This window comes from Eumetopias jubatus, unplaced genomic scaffold (genome assembly GCF_037043125.1).
Source record: "Eumetopias jubatus isolate StellerSeaLion01/CBP00866 unplaced genomic scaffold, mEumJub1_p1.0 scaffold_4, whole genome shotgun sequence".
In the NCBI taxonomy this organism is placed as follows: Eukaryota; Metazoa; Chordata; class Mammalia; order Carnivora; family Otariidae; genus Eumetopias; species Eumetopias jubatus.
In genome coordinates this window covers 179,720,711-179,740,558 of record NW_028274810.1, presented here as the reverse complement: position 1 = coordinate 179,740,558, position 19,848 = coordinate 179,720,711, and the positions used below count along the sequence as shown (strand labels likewise).

General features: G+C 37.5%; 1 pseudogene; it reads right to left on the bottom strand.

Annotated features, from left to right (window-relative positions):
* Positions 1-2,258: 2,258 nt before the first annotated feature.
* LOC114213899 (large ribosomal subunit protein uL16-like) overlaps positions 2,259-19,848 on the bottom strand; it is a 28,606-nt pseudogene continuing 11,016 nt past the window's right edge.

Genomic DNA, 19,848 nt, shown 5'->3' with positions numbered 1-19,848 from the left:
ACAAAACATGAACCAAGGAATGAAGAAGAGCCAGTTTAGAATATTCAGATGATAATTTTAAAAGGCCAACAAACTGCTCCTTCAAAAAAGTATACTTGATTCATTTTTCTTATTCTACTCACATGCCCAAAGATTAGTGCATTAGTCTAACTACATTGATAAGAGAAAATAGCACTGGATTTTGCAGCAGGCTGTTATGCACTCATTAACTGGGATCTTGGTCAAATTATTTGGTCAAAGCCTCAGTTTCTTTATCTGAAAATGGGGATAATAAAGGTTTCTATCTCATGGTATTGTTGTGAGAATTAAATCAGATAATCTATTTGTGGTGACCATCGCAGTACCTGGCAGATAGTAAGAGCAAATAAATATTGACTGCTATCTTTTTTATTATTATTCTGATTCAGTCCATGGCCAGAATTTGAGAGACTCATAAAAACAGGAAATATGTACAAAAGGTTATGCACCCAACTGCTTTTTCAAGTGAACATATTATTTCATGATTATCTTACCTTCTCAATATTTCCCATATAAAAAGTTCAAATGGTACAACCACATTATAGTTAAGGTGGAAGGTTCTGAATTTTTCCTGGTTTTGAATACTGTTTCTCCATTTAAACCTGTGGAACCTTGGGAAGCCACACTCCACGTGGCTTAGTTCCCTCATCTATAAGTCAAGGATAATTGTATTCCCTTCCTAGGGTGGGGTGAAGCTTAGATGGGATAATTCACTTAAGCCGTTAATCCGATGCTTAGCAGAGGGTAAGTGCTCAGTATATAGCAGCCAGAAGCAGCAGTGTGGTCCAATAAGTAATGAGCAGGCCCTCAGAAATATTAATAGGGAAAAAATTACCTATATTAATACACGTGGGTATGTCTTCTGTATGTTTCATTAGTTACTTATGATTGTCAGATAAGTTGGATATTCCAATTTGGGGATTAAGGGCCAATAAACAGTCTTTAGGATTTCAGGACCAATGAATTAAAAAAAATTAGAGTGAACATTTTTAAATTTTGCTAAATAAGAAAAAATATAGTGAGTTTCCTAGAACCAAAAAACTAGGAAGAACATAATTGCAATTTAGAGGTCATTCTTTCAAATGAAATGAATTTGGCTTTATGAAAACTCTTTTTTTTCCCCCAAGGACTTGTGGAAACTTTATCTTAGACCGGTGCGGCCTGCAAACCACTGATTAGGACACATGGGGCTCTAACAAATTTAACTGTGAGAGTCCAAACCTGGATTGATCAGCAAACCTATAGGGTGAATTTCACTTCCCAGCTGCAGACAGACCATCCCAACCGCCTATAGAGGGAACACAGGGAAGATGTGTGTGGTAATCACTGGGGGGCCTTCAATGACTGGGGGAAAGAAGGCCCTATGTAAATCAGGGGTCTAGTTACTCATTCTTAATATAACCATATTCACCATTTATATATATTCTTCTGCCCTAGGGAAACAGTCACCTCTGAAATTTTCTTTACGAGTCATCCTAACATACTGTTAGTCATTTTTCCTTGCCCCTCCCCCTTTTCATCACCTTCAAACATTTTTAACCTCTTAAACTTTTTCATAATGAGTCCCCCTAGCCTGACTCTACTCTGAAGCCCCCTAATGCAGATAAGCCTTTGGGAAAATATGAAGTTGTTGTGCACTCCAGGAACTTTCATTTTTTAATGTGCTTTTGGCAGCCTCGGAGTGTTAATGGGAACCGAATTCTATTTAATGCTGTGTGAAGGAAAAGCTCTTTTCCTCATAGACATGCACTTTCTAAAGAATTTCTAATGATAAGCACTTCAGCATCAAGTTTCTTAGCAAATATATGCGCCTGTAAAATTAATTCCATTACAGCCTTTCACATTTCACATTTCTGCTATAGGCAAAAGCAATTTCAGCCATAAGCAGTTTTCTTTCAACTCATTTTGTACAAGATGAGCCGGAGTCTCTAACACGATATTAGAGGGCCAGTCCAGCCTGAAGATAGTGAGAGGAAATGGAAAGACAAGATATTGTTTATCTGCGATGTGAAATGGGTTGAAGTATTAAGTGACACTATATTACATAAGGGAAAACTGTGTCACACGGAAGCTTTTTCCTTAGCTATGACATTTCTTTAGACTTTTTTTTTGGCATGGAAAATTGGGGCTTTTGGGAAAAAGTAGAAATTTCATCTCACAAAGAAAATCTCATTATGGGAAGTGCAGATTAGAGGTCTTAGCTCTCAAAGCTGCACACCCCGTTTTTACTAGTTCACTGTTCAAAATTTTCCACCCATATTTAAGGGGAAATTGTACAAGCCGTGACACAAAGATGAAGTTGCTATGAAGGAGAACTGACCACAGAGAACGGCATTCTCTGAACTCCGGGCAGCATTCACGATTGGGCAATCTAGAGCAAAAAGGGTTTTACTCGGAGGCCATCACAGAGACGAAAAGAAATGGATGGTGGTGGGAACAGAGGCCTCTGCTTCTTCCCCGTCTCCGCTGGTAATCTGTGAAGACTAGAAAGAAATCCAGTAAAATGTCAGTTTTCTAAGTCTAAACCCAGTGAACCAAAGACCAAAAGCACAAATTATAGTAGGAAAGAGGAAAAGAAAAAAGAAGAAATGTCTAAGAGTACCTTTTTCAATTCATCTTGTAGGTTGTTTCCCTAAAGAAGATAGGAAAATATGACTTGTCAGTTAGTCCATGTCCCCCCCGAATGGTATGAAAATAGCTCCTTATAATTTCTTTGCAATATCTTTTTCTTCTTTTTAACCTCACTCAACAAGCGCAGCCTCAAACTAAAGATTAGTCTTGACAAAATAGATAGGAAACCACTCCCGGTTTCAGCTCTGACATGAAATAAGCTTAGACATTTGTCACTCCTGCCCTTAATATAAGAAAAGTGAAACAAATGAAAAAGGAATGACTTTTCTTGGACCCACCAGAGAACTGAGGTTTCAGAGCAAATCCCCTACCCAGAGATCCAGAAAAACAGCAGAATCGAGGGAGTCTCACACCTGACATCTGCTCCTGGAGCCACACTTAGTAAGAGCATTTAAATGGCACCTCTGACAAACTACTGGAGGCCAAGTATAGACGAGTGTGAGCATGAACCACTTTGGTGGGTCGTAACTCCAGGAATCTCCCCAGGTTCTCATGGTGAAGGTCCCAGAAAGGTGCCCTGGAGTCTCTAGGAGAGGGAGAAGAGTCATCATCATGAAGTGTCAAGAGGCTCTTCAACAAAGCTTACTTTTCCAGAGAAAGTCTTTCCCAGTACCTTACCTCACTAGGAAGGTGAAAGGCAACTACCAACTCCAGCCCTCTCTAGACTTTCTGTCTCAGCTAAGGGGGGAAAATGAAGTATTCAAGAAACACTCTTGAAGATGTTCACCCACAAACAGCAGCCCACTAAACATCTAAGATTTAATCACAAGATTATAGAACTTTGCCCTTCCTCCACACCTTCCCACCAGATTACAGGGCTCCAGGATAACAGTGGATTACAACAGAAGAGCTGCAAGATGCAGAGTCTATCCGAGGACAAGTACTTAGGGAAGCCCAGAGATCGAAGGAGAGACAAAAGTGGGTACAATACAGTAATTTACAGTGACAACAAAGCATTAAACATGGCCCAACTTCTAGCTAGATTAACATAAAACTTCATATTAAAGTCCCATTTACCTCAGTTCTTATTACCTAATACAAAACATCTGCCTTTCATCAAAAAACTATAAGACATGCTAAAATGTCAGGAAAAAAAATCACACTCTGAATGTACAAAGCAAGTATCAGAACCAGACTCAGATATGGCATAAATTTTGAAATTATCACATAGGGAATTTAAAATAACTGTGACCAATATGTTAAGAGCTCTAATGAAAGAAGTAGACAACATGCAAGATAAAACAGTTATGTAAGTGGGAAAAATGGAACCTTAAGAAAGAACCAAAAGGAAATGCCACAAGTCAAAAATACTATAATTAATGAAAATGCCTTTGCTGGGTTCGTCAGTAGTTGGACAAGGCCAAGGAAAGATTCAGTGACTTGAAGCTAGGTCAATAGAAATTTCCTAAACTGAAATGAAAATAGAAAAAAGGATGAGTAAAACAGAACAGGACATCTAATTACCATGGTACAGTTTCAAAAAGTAAAACATATATGCAATGGAAATACCAGAACTAGAAGAAAGAGGAAATGCAGCAGAAAAAAATATTTTAACTAATAATTACTGAGAATTTTACAAAAATAATGATAGGCAACAAATTAAAAAAATCAATAAGCTCCGAGGATACCCAAAGGATAAATACCAAAAGGTCTATATCTAGGCATATCATATTCACACTGCAGAAAACCAAAGACAGAGGGGAAAAAAAAAAACTTGAAAGAAGCTAAGGAAAATAAAACAACTTTACCTACAGAGAAACAGGAGAGAGAGACAGTCTCCTCATCAGAATCAATAATCACTCTAAATATGAATGGTCTAAATACACCAATAAAAAGACAGAGGTTGTCAGAGGGGAGTCAAGAACAAGACCCCAGGGGACAGTCACATGGAAACTATGTATCCATATATTATATATCTTTTAGGTAACTATATATCTTTTTTTAAATTTTATTTTATTATGTTATGTTCATCACCATACATTACATCATTAGTTTTTGATGTAGTGTTCCAAGATTCATTGTTTGCATATAACACCCAGTGCTCCATTCAACACATGCCCTCTTTCATACCCATCACCAGGCTAACCCATCTCCCCACCACCCTCCCCTCTAGAACCCTTAGTTTGTTTCTCAGGGTCCATAGTCTTTCATGGTTCGTCTCGCCCTCCGATTTCCCACCCTTCATTTTTCCCTTCCTACTATCTTCTTTTTTTTTTTTTAACATATAATATATTATTTGTTTCAGAGGTACCGGTCCGTGATTCATCAGTCTTACACAATTCACAGCGCTCACCATAGCACATACCCTCCCCAGTGTCCATCACCCAACCACCCCATCCCTCCCACCCCCCACCACTCCAGCAACCCTCAGTTTGTTTCCTGAAATTAAGAATTCCTCATATCAGTGAGATCATATGATATATGTCCTTCTCTGATTGACTTATTTCGCTTAGCATAATACCCTCTAGTTTCATCCATGTCGTTGCAAATGGCAAGATTTTGTATTATCTTTTAAATAATATCTTTGAAGCAGTTTTTATTCTCTTTTTTTAAGCAATGCAGAAATGTTACTGCTAGTGTGTCTCCATTTACACTGTTTCTGACATCCTTCTGAACCATTTTAGGACCAGGTAAAATCTACTTTTAGTCTTTTACATTTATTAGCTGATGTCCTTTGAAAGAGAAATTAGATCAATACATCTTACCCTGCTCTTCTTTCATAACGAAACAGTTCAGAAATTTCATTGAGCTCAAAAAAAGTAATGCAAAAGTAAAATTCTTACTGAATTGGGTAAACATAGATACTAATACATGCATTTATCCACTTGTAATTCTCCACTTTCCTTACAGGGATTTTTAAAATCTCTTTCATATTTGCTCTTCTATTACTTCATCACTTTGTGTCATTTCTTTTTGCCTGCCCTACCTCTCTGACCAAGATGATTTCAAATTTAATCATGCTCATAATAATGTAGTTCAAAATGATTTACATGCAAAAAAAGAAAAGCAACTGCACTGATGTGCAAATGTTAAATCCCGCAGGCTCCAAGACAGACTATTTCTCAAGAACCAGCCTTTGCTAATTTTTGGAAAGTGTTTGCATATTAAGAGTCATGGTGTCACTCTCTTATGCTTCTACTGAATTGCTTGGCTGTGATCAAGCACACAAGAGTCAACTTTACTTTTTTTTCTGCAAAAGTACTTCAATAACCTCAAAATGTAACATATGAAACGGTCCCTTCGTGCCCTGAGTTCCTCCCTAATAATTTCTTTTATTTTCTCTACTTCCACGTAATAGGGAATTACTCTGTTTCTCTAGTGCTTCATTTTCTAGGCTGTGTAAAAGCAGTCTATGATTCTATGTGGCGGTGAATAGAATTTAATACTCTGTACTGACCAGAGGCCTTAAAAACAACAAGTCCATTTCATTTTTTTCATATTTCTTAATTGAAAGACAATTTGGGGGTGGGGGGACGTTGGGGGAGAAAGAGACAGAGACAGAGACAGAGAAAGGAAGGGAAATTTTAAAAAGCTGTGGCTTGCTGTTGGTTGAGCTGTACCTTTGCTTCCATGGCATTGCAAGAGAATCCCAAGGACCTTACTTAGCCCTGCCAATTTGCTATTGAAAAATACATCCTATTCTATTCAATTTGCACAAAAGTCAAACAAAGCCATTCACCTTCTTAATTTTGTTTCGGCTTCCTGGGAATGGGAAAAAGTTATCCAGAATGGCTTTTGCTGAAGTTAATATTTCAAGGTTTTCCTCTTTTCCTTCTCAATATTTTCCGTGGACCCACTCTGCAGTGGTTTCTTTAGGAGTTAAGTATAAAGCCACAGAAACATACTGAACATATTGATTACCAAGTAAAATGGTTTCCCTGGCAACCATAACCCAATGAAAGCCCTTAGAACTGACTTCTTTTCACACATGAAGTTTTTTCTAATGATTACAGACATCACGGAGGGCAGGAACAGATACAAAAGTACCTGCTTTAAATGCGTTGCTGCAAAAATGAAGTTGATTCAGCAAGAGATACTCTGCTCTGCTCTGGTTAGCTAATATATTTTTAATTTGTAATATAATTTTTCAGTAATTATAAAATGAATTCATTCCTCTGTGCATTAGAGTATGTGAATGTATTAGTTGTTTATTACTGCCACAATAAATCAACACACAGTGGCTTACAGCAACAGAAAGTTATTATCTTATCGTTCTGCAGGTTAGAAATCTGACTTAGGTCTCACTGGACCGAAATCAAGGTGTCCTCAAGTTTGTGTTCCTTTCAGGAGGCTTTTTTTTTTCCTTTCAGGAGGCTTTAAGAGAGAATGGAGAATCTTTCTCTAAGAGAAATGGAAAATCCATTTCCTTGCCTTTTTCAGTTTCAGTTTCTACAAAACACCTGCTTTCCTGGGCTCTTGGCCCCCTTCTTCTCCTTTTTATGCTAGGACCATCACATCTCTGGTCTTTCCTCCACTGTCATTTCATAACCAGTAAAGATTCTTGCTTTTAAAGACTCTTCTGATTCTATTGGGTCCACTTGAATAATCCAGATTGCTCTCCCCAGTGCAAGGTCATACCCTTAATCCCCTTAATCACATCGGCAAACTCCCTTTGGCCATGTAAGGTAACATATTCACCTGTTCCAGGGATTAGGCCATGGAGATCTTTAGAGGGCCATTATCCTGCCTGACACAATGAGTCTATTGTTTAGCATATTGACAAAAAAAAAAAAGAGGCTTCTCAAAATATTGATGCGCAATGCAGCATGCACTTTGAACTGCTTCCTTTAAGTACTGGTGATTATTTCCCATTGATCTAGAGCGGAGATCAACAAACTTTTTCTGTAAAGGACAGACCTTATATACATTTGGCTTCGCTTACCATACAGTTTCTGTTACAACTACTCAATTCTGCCATGGTAATGTGAAAGCAGCCATCGACAAAACATCAATGAATGAGCTTGGCTGTGTTTCAATAAAAATTTCTATACAAAAACAGGCAGCAGGCCAGATTTGGCCCGTTGGCTACAGTTTGCTGACTTGTAAACTAAAGCTATGAAATCTCTAATCCCGTAAGTAAAATCTGACACACATTTTCAGAACTGAGACCTCTCTTTTTGGATGTAGAAGAAAAATAAAACTAAAGGTTTGCATATGGCTTCTTTAACCATATAATGAAGAAGAGAGGCATTCTTTATGATCATAAAACTTTTGTTGAGTATCAGAGATAGGGAAGAAGACTGTGAAGAGCTAGAAGACCAAGAGTCAGCCCTCAATGGGCTTGTAACGTAATTGGATAGGTGACACTCAGTGAAAGATAATAACATAATCTTTTAATCTACACAAGTAATTGAATATATTATTTAACTTCCAAAAATGTCTTTTAAAATTGTATAATGGGAGTTCCAACTCTGGTCATGGTAAAGGACTTTTTATGGAACTAACCTCCCTGAAGACAACAATGATAAACTCTGGACAAAATATTTTAAAAAATAAACAAACAACTATATGTTGGCCTTGGAGGTTGACTAAAAACACACCAGCAAACTTATGCCATAAGAAATACTAATAGATATTCTTCACTTGAAAGGGAAATGACAACAGATAAAAGCTAAGATCTATAGGGAGAAATAAAGGGTGTTCAAATGCTAATCATATGGGTACATACATAAGACTCTCTCTTCCTCTTTTTGCCTACGTATATATGTATGCACATCTTATATGTATGAATCCCTCTACATATTCATTGCTTTTTAAATATATTTAAAACCATAAGAATGTTTAAAACAAAAACAGAAGAGGGGCTAACACTGTATTATAATTTCTAATGTATTTGATGTAAGATACACAACAACAATAGCACTTAGGATGGTGAATAAATTGCAATGAACTGATGCATGATCCTTACACTTTACATGAAGGGATACAATATTAGCCCTAAGTAATAAATTAAGTATCTATATTGTAATTGCTAGGGCACATGCACACACACACACACACACACACACATTGTAAAGAGGCATAGTTACAAAGCCAATAGAAGAATTATAATGAAACACTAAAAAAGTATCTAATAAAGCAAAAGAAGACAGAGAAAGAAAATTAAATTAACATATGCCTGTTGGGACAAAGAGGAATGAATAGTAAAATGTATAGACCTAAATCCAAACATATCAATAATTATTAAATATAAATGAATTAAAGACTCCCAATAAGAAGCTGAAATTCTCAGACTGAATTTTTAAAACCATCTGTGAGAATCACACCTTAAATGTAAAGGCAACCTACATATATAAGTACATAGATTGGAAGTAAAAAATAGAGAGTGATATCCCATGAAAAGTAACAGCACAAGAAATCTGATTGGCTAAGCTAATGCCAGAAGAAAAATGACATCAATACAAAGATTATTACCAGAGATTGAGAGGGATAGTTCATGACGATACAAGCTTAATTTACCAGAAAGACATAATGATTATAAAATTTGTGCAATAGTTGAAGAGCTTAAAAAATCACAAAGCAAACACGGACAGAATTCAATGGAGAAATAAACAAATCCATACTCATAGATCAGAGGAGTCAATATTGTTAAATATTACTTCTCCAAAAATTGACCTGTAGAGTCAATGCAATCTCAACTAAAATCTCAGCAGGATATTTTTGGTAGATAATTGCCAGTTGACTTAAAAATTTATATGGAAATGTTCAGGACCTAAAATAGCCAAATAATCTTGGGGAAATAAAATGAAAATATTTGGAAGACTTTCACTACCAGATTTCAAGAGTTACTATAAAACTATATTAATTGATAGTGTGGTGATGATATAGGATTGATAAATAGACTAATAGAGGGGCCCCTTAAGCGTCTGCCTTTGGCTCAGGTCATGATCCCAGGGTCCTGGGATCAAGCCCCACATTGGGCTCCCTACTCAGCGGGGAGTCTGCCTCTCCCTCTGCCTGCCACTCCCCCTGCTTGTGCTCTCTCTCTGTCAAATAAATAAATAAAATCTTTAATATATATGTATATATATAGACTAATAAGATAGACCCATTCTTATAAGATCAAGTGATTTTTTTTAACCAAGGAACCAAATTAATATAATAGAGAAAGTCTTTTCAACAAATTCTGATAGAACAACTGGCTGAAATTAATTCAAGATGGATCATAGAGCTAAAGATAAACCTAAAATTCTATAGAAACATCTGGAAGAAAGCATAGGAAAATATCTTCACAAACTTGGGGTAGGGGAAAATTTCTTAGGATCCAGAAAACATTCTCCATAAAAGAAAATACTGGTAAAATATATTTCATCATGCCTAAAAATTCTGCTTATCAAAAAGCACTGTCAAGAAAATGAATAGGCAGGACACACTAGAAAAAGTATTGCATATATACATATTATATATATATATTTACATATTAAATATGTATAATTTATAACATATAATATGTAAATATATAAAATATATGTCTAGAATATTTAAAGAACTATTACCACTTCATAATGACAAGACAACTCCAAAAAATAAGGGGAAGAGAGAGCTCCAAAAGACACTTTAAAATGGAATGTATACAAAAGTCCAATAAACACATGAAGAAGAGTTTGGCATTGGTAATCATCTAGGAAATGCAAATTTAATGTCACTAACACCCACTAAAATGGTTAAATTTTTTTAAAGATTTTATTTATTTATTTGACAGAGAGATAGAGCATAAGCAAGCAGAGTGGCAGGCAGAGGGAGAGGAAGAAGCAGACTCCCCGCTGAGCAGGGAGCCCAATGTGGGGCTGGATCCTAGGACCCTGGGATCATGACCTGAGCAGAAGGCAGACACTTAACCGACTGAGCCACCCAGGTGCCCCTAAAATGGCTAAATTTTTAAAAACAAAAACAAAAACCCTTGAGTTCAACTCCAAATGTTGGTAAGGATGTGCAGTGCCTGGAACTCAATACATTGTTGGGGAAATGGTACAACCATTCTGGAAAAAGGTTTGGCAGTTTATTATGAAGTTAAATGTTTACCTGCCCTATCAACTAGAAATTTCAGTCCTAATCCTAGATATTACTTAAAGAGATGAAAATATTTGTCTGTTTCAGAATGCTCATAGCCATTTACTTATAATAGCTCCAAGCTGGAAACACTGCAAATATTCATTCACAGCAGCATGGGTAGACAATTTGTGGTATATCATACAATGTAATGCTGCTTAACAATAAAAAGGAATGAACAATCAATGGATGAATGAAAACCATGGTTGAATCTCACAAAAATTATGAGTGAAGGAAGCTAGACATGAAAGAGTACCTACTATATAATACAGTTTATAGAATGTTCTAGAATAGGCAAAACTCATCAGTGTCTAAAAATATCAGGAAAATGTTGGCTCTGGGGAGCGCCTGGATGGCTCAATCAGTTAAGCCACCAACTCTTGATTTCGACACAGGTCATGATCTCAGGGTATGGGATCCAGGCTCACTCAGCATGGAGTCAGCTTGTCCCTCTCCCTTCACCCACTCGCCCATTCTCTCTCTCTCTCTCTCTCACAAATAAATAAATAAATAAAATCTTTAAAAAAACAATGTTGGCTCTGGGAAGGGAATACTCACCTAGAAGTAGCACGACAGAACTTTCTAAGGTAATGGAAATGTCCTATTTCTGGATAGAGTATTACAGGTGGATGCATTTATTAAACTCATCAAACTGTGCACTTAATATTCGTGGATATAAGTATACATACACTTATGTTAAAGAAATCCCAGTAAACAAAAATTATACTCTCGTTAGTAAGTTTGCTTTCCACAGTGGGTATGGTGAGCAATTTGGAAACTACTTTCTGTTTATTATAGGAATGAGCAAAGGAGTAACTATGTAGAATGATGGAAGAGAGTCACAAATATAAAAGTTACAAATATAAAAAGGCAAGGACTAGAATTTATCCTCTGGCATTTTATTGTTGTAATGGAATTGGATGTATCAGTATGAACTTGTACTCCTAACTCCGTGTAAAACGTTCTCTTCTCTTTCTTTCTTTTCCTTTCCTTCATCGGTCTCCATCTCCCTCTCCTCACCCACTCCTTCTTCTTGAAACTCTCTCTCTGTATATGTATGTATACACACATGCCTACTTCCTAGCTGTCTTCTTAGAAAGACATTATTATTTTTTCCTTCTATAAATAATTGTAACATCAAAGCAATAAGCACGCTTGGCACATAGATTTTGGTTTCTAAATACCATTACCCACTTAAAGAAGCCAGGCCTTCCGGAAGAAAAGTTTGATTCCACGACTGGCAGGGAAACAAGAGGAAATTGCAGGAGTTTGTGTCAGAAGAAAAGTGTCATGGTCAGGTTTATGTATCAACTGCTTAGAGTAGGCAGTTGGACATGAGGAGGATAATAGAAGGACAACTGCTAGGGACCCCCCGTGTCCCCCCTCCTCCCCCCATCTCCCTTAGACCAACTCCTTTTGTGATTTAGCACAGACTTAGAAGCAGAAGACACACTCTACGGGGACGGCTCCAACTTTGGAGCATGCGCACTTAAGACATACCCTGTGCCCGCCTCTGTACCCTGAGGCTATTATAATATCATTACAATACTATTTGCATTGCGGCTGCACCCCACCCCCACCCCCCACCTCCAGCTTAGGCCTTCAGGGAAGATGACTAACACAAACTTGCTCAAAGGGTTGGAGTGGAGGAAACCAAGTCCCATCCAAAGGTGGAACTCTAACTATAAGATGGGGGAGACGAGCCCAAATAAATCCCGGTACGAGGACGCAATAAGACACTCAACATGCTGCCCCCCAGCCTTGGATGAACCCTATTCTGTCTTGGGAGCGTACTGTCACTTTCTGCTATATAAAAAAAAAAAAAAAAAAACCTCCGCTACTTCAACTCTATAGATTCTCTCGCCCCAATTCTTTCCTTGGAGAACATAAGGATGGAGGAGTTCCGTGACTCACCATCCAGTAACAAGCCAGACTCTAGCCCCAGGGAGTAAACCAAACACTAGTTTGGAGAAGGTATTTTGTAGATACGATTAACATCTACAACCAGTCGACTTTAAAAGGAGATTATCCAGGATAATCTGCATGGGCCTGTACCGGTTAGTTAAAAGGCTTTAAGACCATGGGGCTCCTGGGTGGCTCAGTTGGTTAAGCGACTGCCTTCGGCTCAGGTCATGATCCCGGAGTCCTGGAATCGAGTCCCACATCGGGCTCCTGGCTCGGCGGGGAGCCTGCTTCTCCCTCTGACCCTTTCCCCTCTCATGCTGTTTCTCTCTCTTTTTCTCTCAAATAAATAAATAAAATCTTAAAAAAAAATAGGCTTTAAGACCTAAACTGAGGTTGCCCTGCAAAGAAGAAATTCTCCTGGGGACTGCAGTTTCAACTACTGCATAAGAGTTTCCAGTCTTCCCGGGGTCTCTGCAGATTGTGGATTTGCCTAGGTAGCCCTACAGTCATATAAGTCAATTCTTTGCAATAAATCACCTATTATCTATCTATCTATCATTTCCTAGTGGTTCTGTCTCTCTGGTGGAGCCCTAACTGACGCAGTCGGGAAGTACAAAATGATGGCAACATATCAAAAAGATATAGCAACTAGGTTGAAGGGGCTTCTACTTACCCCAAATGAAAATATCGGACATCAAAATCCATAATGGGTTAAGAAAATAAGACTCTATGTCTTATACTATACTAACATAAATAAATGAATAAATATAAATACAGAGAAAGATGGGAACAACCTTTCCTACCATAGAATGCCAACCAATGAAGAAGGAATGGCATAGCTAGAAAATCATCAATGGATGCTTAAACTCTGCAAAGATTGGTGAGGAGAAAATATGTACATAGTGTCCAAGTATCTCCTCACAGATTAACTGTAGAGCAAAAATAATAACTTTATGGTGAGGAATCATGGACCACATCATCTAAATTAAAGGATCAAAGTTAACACCATCATTATTGGGATAAACCAAACTCATATGCCTAGTGATAGAATGCGCTCAGAAGGACACAACATCACTTCTCTGGGATCCCTGAGAATATGCATTTAGTCTAATCATGAAGAAATAGACAAACCCCAAAATGAGAAAGAGGCTGTAAAATAAATGTCTGTTCTCCTTAAAAATGGCAATGTCCATAAAGATTTTTAAAAGGCTTAAGGATTGTTTGGGGATAAAAGAGACGAATTAGCATAACAATAAAGTGTAATTTGTAATCCTGGATTACATCCTGCATGAGAAAATAAAATTAGCTACAAAGAACATTATTGGGAAAATTGACAGTTTTGCCTGTGGATCAGATAATAGTAGTGTATCAGTGTTAAATTTCCCAGCTTTGATAACTGTACTGTGTTTATATAGGATAATATCTTTGTTCTTAGGAAATATAGTCTGAAATATTTAGAAGCAAATAAGCTCAATGTCTGCATATTACCAAAGGCTCAGAAAAGTATGCAAATATAAACAAACATACAGTGGAAGAATAATAAATGGCACAAAAGGTAAGCAACTGGAGAAATTGACAAAAGGGTAAGGGAGCTCCCAACACTACTCTTGCAACCTGTCTGAAAATTTGAAACTATCACAAAATAAAAAGCTACCAAAAAACAAAACATATGTAAAGGAAAGCTATAGTGCCAAGATCGCATTTTGCAGTGATAGCAACATCGGTATGAAGAAAATAGAAAGACTTGAGGTATTATTTCCATTGAAAAGCAATCAATACAATTAAAGATCAATGGCTAAGACAAAGCTGGTTTTTAAAACGCTTCCTCATTGCTATAGGTCAACTGGAACATGAGACCAGAATTTTGTTTCCCAACTCTGCGAATCTTTACTGGTATTTTTTTTCATTTTTCTCTTCTGCTTTCCAGTCTCTTATGTCTGGAATTCTCCAAACCATGGTTCCAACTGGATCATTCTCAACAAACTGTATCGGGGTTAAAGAATTATCTGTTTTCATAAACCTCGACGGAAGGTAATCAAATATTTATCATGGCTAAATAGCAGAATATCCAACAGGGGAAAATACCTTTTCAACCGGCCTCATGTTTTCCTGAGTGGCTTCTGATAGTGTAGCCTAAATAATTTTAGAAGAAATTCTCATCTCAATTTAGTAAGTAGATGATAGCAGGCTTATTTTATTGGCAAGGAGGCACTATAATTGGACTTTGAGAAACGGAAAAAAACACCATGATTATATTGTTTTGTTGTTGAATTGGTGAGAAAGGGGATGGACTTCAATTGATAATGTGAGTTGAACTTTTCCCATTTGTAGAGACCTCTATTGTTGAAATAAGTGAGTTATATGTGGGTTTTGTTTATTTCTTCCCCCAACCCTGGGTTCTCCAATCCCAAATAATTTTTTCCCCAAAGCTGCACGTACTGAGATTACAAATAATGTGAAGCATCCCAGATGGTCCTGGCATGTTTCCAACGCATAATCACCTGTCGTGTGCACTAATTCCTGCTATGATTAAGCCCCTTTATTCGCAGTAGGGTCTGACAGCTCTATTGTTTAAAATGTCACCCATTAATAGAACAGGCATGAGCTTGTTTATACTCTAACTAGTCTCCTTGCATATTTTCTATGTCAGCTTCAGTTAAGCTGTTATACCGTGTATTTGATGAGTCATCACTTTTCCTGGAGCCTGGTATTGTCAGTAAAAGACTAATGATATGTGAGACACAGCTTAGTTAGATATGGAGAGATATGGATAGATTGATATGGATTCAAACAAAGCTTTCTAGAAAACATTAGAAACAGAATATAATAGATTCCAGACTAACAGAGTAAACACAAAATTGTCTTTGTTTCTTTTAAGATATATATACACAAAAAAAGATATAATGCTAGGGCTTAAATATGACAGTAATGGCATTTTCCCTTGTTTTGGGAAAACAAGCTTATGGCTAAATCTGTGAAAAATTTGCCACTTGAAATATACGTTCAATATATGTTGCGATATATATGGTGAACATATTTCCAATGTATTACTAATAATAAAGGCAATCTTGTCAAAATATTTTTATTTTTTCTATGAAAACCCAACTCCAAATACTAAATAATGGGGTAAATCTTATGAATCAGATAACAGAGACACAGAGTTCACTTCAACTAAAAGAAGAATCCAAATACATTCTATAGGTGACCTTGAAAAATGGAAAATTACAAGTGCTTATTCTGTTTTTGAACTGGAAATTTTGTGTGATCTTAAAAAGCTCCATTGAGAAAAATTGGCACAGTTCTAAAGTGACCCAAATGGAGATGCCAGGAAGAATAAGGAAAGCTTTGTGTTAATGCTTAAGTTCCATCTCCCAACTATATCGTATTCAAATTCACGCATGCTTTGCTAATATCTTTCACCTGCTCCAGTTTGCATTTGTGATTGCAACTAGAGTCCTCCAGCCCTCAACCAAATAGCAGACTCGTTCTGTTTCTAAAACCCGCAGAGACCATGCAGTCATGTCTGCACTCGTTTCTGTTGTCTAATGTTTGCCCGCAGTTTGATCACAGACCACAGCAAGTTACAGTGATTGTGCAGAGACCCATCTGAAATGAATGCCTTTTTCAGATCCACCTCTTCCACCAGCCGCAAAGATTAATTGAGAGGGAGAGGTGGGAGAGAGGGGGAGAAAGATGGTAGGTCGAGATAGAGACATAGGTAGGTAGATATAGCTGGATGATAGATACATGATATAGATGATAGGTAAGTAGACACAGAGATAGAATCAGTACTCCTGGGCGCCTGGGTGGCTCAGTTGGTTGAGCGACTGCCTTCCTTTGGCTCAGGTCATGATCCTGGAGTCCCGGGATCGAGTCCCGCATCAGGATCCCTGTTCAGCGGGGAGTCTGCTTTTCCCTCTGACTCTCCCCCCTCTCATGTGCTCTCTCTCTCTCATTCTCGCTCTCTCAAAAAAATAAATAAATAAAATCTTTAAAAAAAAAAAAAATCAGTACTCCTAGCTCCAACATCTCCAGCATATGACCCATGTGCAGAGCTCTTCTGATTCTTGCCTCAAGAACTTCACTTGTTTACTTTTATTACCAAGTCTTAAACTTTGCTTTACATATAGTGAAGATGTTATCCCTAATGGATCAAAGAATTTGAAAGGCCAGTCAAAAGTTATTAACCCAATCAATAGGAAGTAAAAGATGTACATTTTAAAAAAAAATACTGATTTGGCATCCTTGAGTCAATCTCCTAGTGATGGAGAGGAAGAACTGTTTGAAGGGGGAGCCTCTGGCAGTCTTACAAGATACCCTTTAAAAAGAATCGATACTCTGGGGACAAGATTTTAAGGGAAGAGAATTCTAAATATTCTGCCCTTTGCTCACCACAATATAAAGCTGTTTGACATGGTGTGCTTTTGTTCCAAAGCACACAGATGCATGGGTGTGGAGACAGCTAGGCTCTGTCGTACACCAGTTTTCCCCTTTCTCTCCTTCTCCTGAACTAAATCCCAGCACACTGCCAAAGGACAACTCCTGTGAGGACAGATACATTTCATCACTTGTAGAAATTAGGCAAATATGTAGATAGCAGAACAAATTGGTACTTAGACTCTGCCATGTTTCTAAAAATAACAACAGTAACAACTACCCCTGAAACTGCTCATTAAAATGTCTAAAACTCTTTCAAAAATAATAGTTAGGAATGCTATTGAATCATCAATTACTTTTTAAAGGCACTTGTTAATTGCCATAAAACCTCCTCTGTTAATATAATTTATTGCAGATAGTCTGGTACAGATGTAACATAATTTTTTACATAATTTTGGAAAAAATGCATACAAATCTAATTTTGTAAACTGTATAACATTTTAAGTATGCTTGGAGAGCTTTCTTATCTGAAAAAAAAAAAAAAAGCCCATACTGTGTCCATTTGAAGGTGAGAGCAAGAATGTAATATTGCAAATAAAAATTGCCTACTTTATCTTCTCTGTACTGTTAATATCTTACTTTTTTAGAATTTCTTAAAACTAGTATACTCTTGTAAGGATGCATGTATGTATTGCATATTTATGCAATATAGTCACTTATTAGAATCTTGTAATGAGGTACACCAATTTAGATATATTCCCATTCAGGTTGTATTTCCCCACACATAACAACTCAATATGTTATATGGGCAGATTATAAAAGTGTGATACGGCTTGAGGAAGCATGGGCTCTGGAGTCAGCTATATTTGATTCTCACCTCTTTCAGTAGCTTTGGGAAAGTTGCTTATACACTCTAATTAAGACTCAGTTTCCACAACTGCAAAATAAGCAATAGTAATAATCCTATCCTCGAGGACTTATAGCATATAAAAGCACTTTTGCATAAGACAAATTGATCAAGACTGTAATAGTCCCATGGCAGTCAGTTCTTGCTGAGATAATGCTGTGTAACAACTTCAAAATCTGAGAGACTTCAAAAACAACAGTCTGTCACTCAGGTTGCATGTCAGGAGCTAATTGACCGCAGCTCTGTGGGTCTGAGGCTATGTTGCAGGCAGCAGGTGGATGATGGGTCAACTCTACATCTCTGCTTATGCTAAGAGCCAGGCTAGAGAAGTGTCCCCTATTTGATGCACATTGTTCACATGATGGAGGGCAGAAACTCAAGAGTAATGGTGGAAATATGCACAACGTCTTAAAAAATTCTGCTCAAACTGCCACCCTGTCACTTCTCACACTACACCTGGACCAAATGGGTCATAGGGCCAAACCCAAAGTCAATGAGGCAGAGATATATACCCCCCACCAGGAGGAAAGCAAGTCATATGGCAAAGGGTATATATGGATATTTAGTTTATTCAAGGTGAAAAGAGAAAATTTGTAACAATAATGCAATTTACCATATATGCCCAGTGACAAAAACAGCTTAATATAATTTGGTGGAAAAGGGGAATTTGCTGAAAAAGACCACTGATTAGAGAAAGGGATGAACAAGTAAGTCATGAACATGGTAGACACACAGATGTACCTCAAGAACATGGGAAACAAAGTCTTGATACAGCTGGACTTCTGTTTCTCTCTCCCACCAATGGGTGTTCTCTTCATTTTTTTTTTTGTCCCCAAAGAAGATTAGATTCCATCATGTGGCAAAAAAACATGGCTGTGTCTGGCTCCCAACTCTTACATTCTTCCCTTAACAATGAGTGACTCCCTCTCTTTACCACTTCTGGTTATGGAAGTCCTGAAGAAGAATACAGAATGAATCAGATATCTATGTTTTGGCCCAACCGGAATCAGATGCCCCATCAACTATCAGCCCGAGCTAGGGTCATTTTCCACAGGACCACATGATGGTGAAAGCTGGTGTGGGGACAAAACAAATGTTCACCATACCAGGACATAGTACCTGGATGTATTTAAGAGTTGAAAATCACTGGGGTGCTGGGTGACTCAGTCATTAAGCATCTGCCTTCGGCTCAGTTCATGATCCCAGGGTCCTGGGATCGAGCCCCGCATCGGGCTCCCTGCTCTGTGGGAAGACTGCTTCTCCCTCTCCCACTCCCTCTGCTTGTGTTCCCTCTCTCCCTGTGTCTCTCTCTGTCAAATAAATGAAAAAAATCTTTTTTAAAAAAGTTGAGAATTATTTATAGAACAGGTAGTATTTTGCTTTAAACACTTAAATATATTTTTATGTAGTATATCAGTTCTATTGAGCAATTCTCAGTAATACAAGTTTAAATTTCCATATACAATTCTGAATGACCTTTAGAGCCCAGTGTACCTAGTTGAGAAGCAACCTGCCTTAGCTGTAAGGTGGATATGAATGGAGTACCCTGTCATATGGTTTTGTGAAGGTGAAATGAGTTAATACATACAAGTGCTAGAACATTGCTTGGTCCACAGTGAATGCTCAGTAAATGTTTATTTTTTTAATTGATCTAGATTGATGTATAAGTGAAAGCAAGTGTGTATAACTATATAAAAAGCATATATTTTAGATGTATAAGGGAAATACATATACGGGGAAATGGTCCTCTCACAAAGCAGAAGGCCCTCATGAGATTATTATTTTGTGCTGTATTACAGCAATATTTCCTGGGTCACATTTCATCCTAATGGCTAAGCAACAAACAAGGTGCAAACAGATGGTTATTCTGCTGTGGGTCCAGATGGCTTCTCTATAGTCCTACCGTGGGCAGTTTCTAGGTTCACCTTGAAATGTGTACAGCAACGTATTTCTCTTGATGA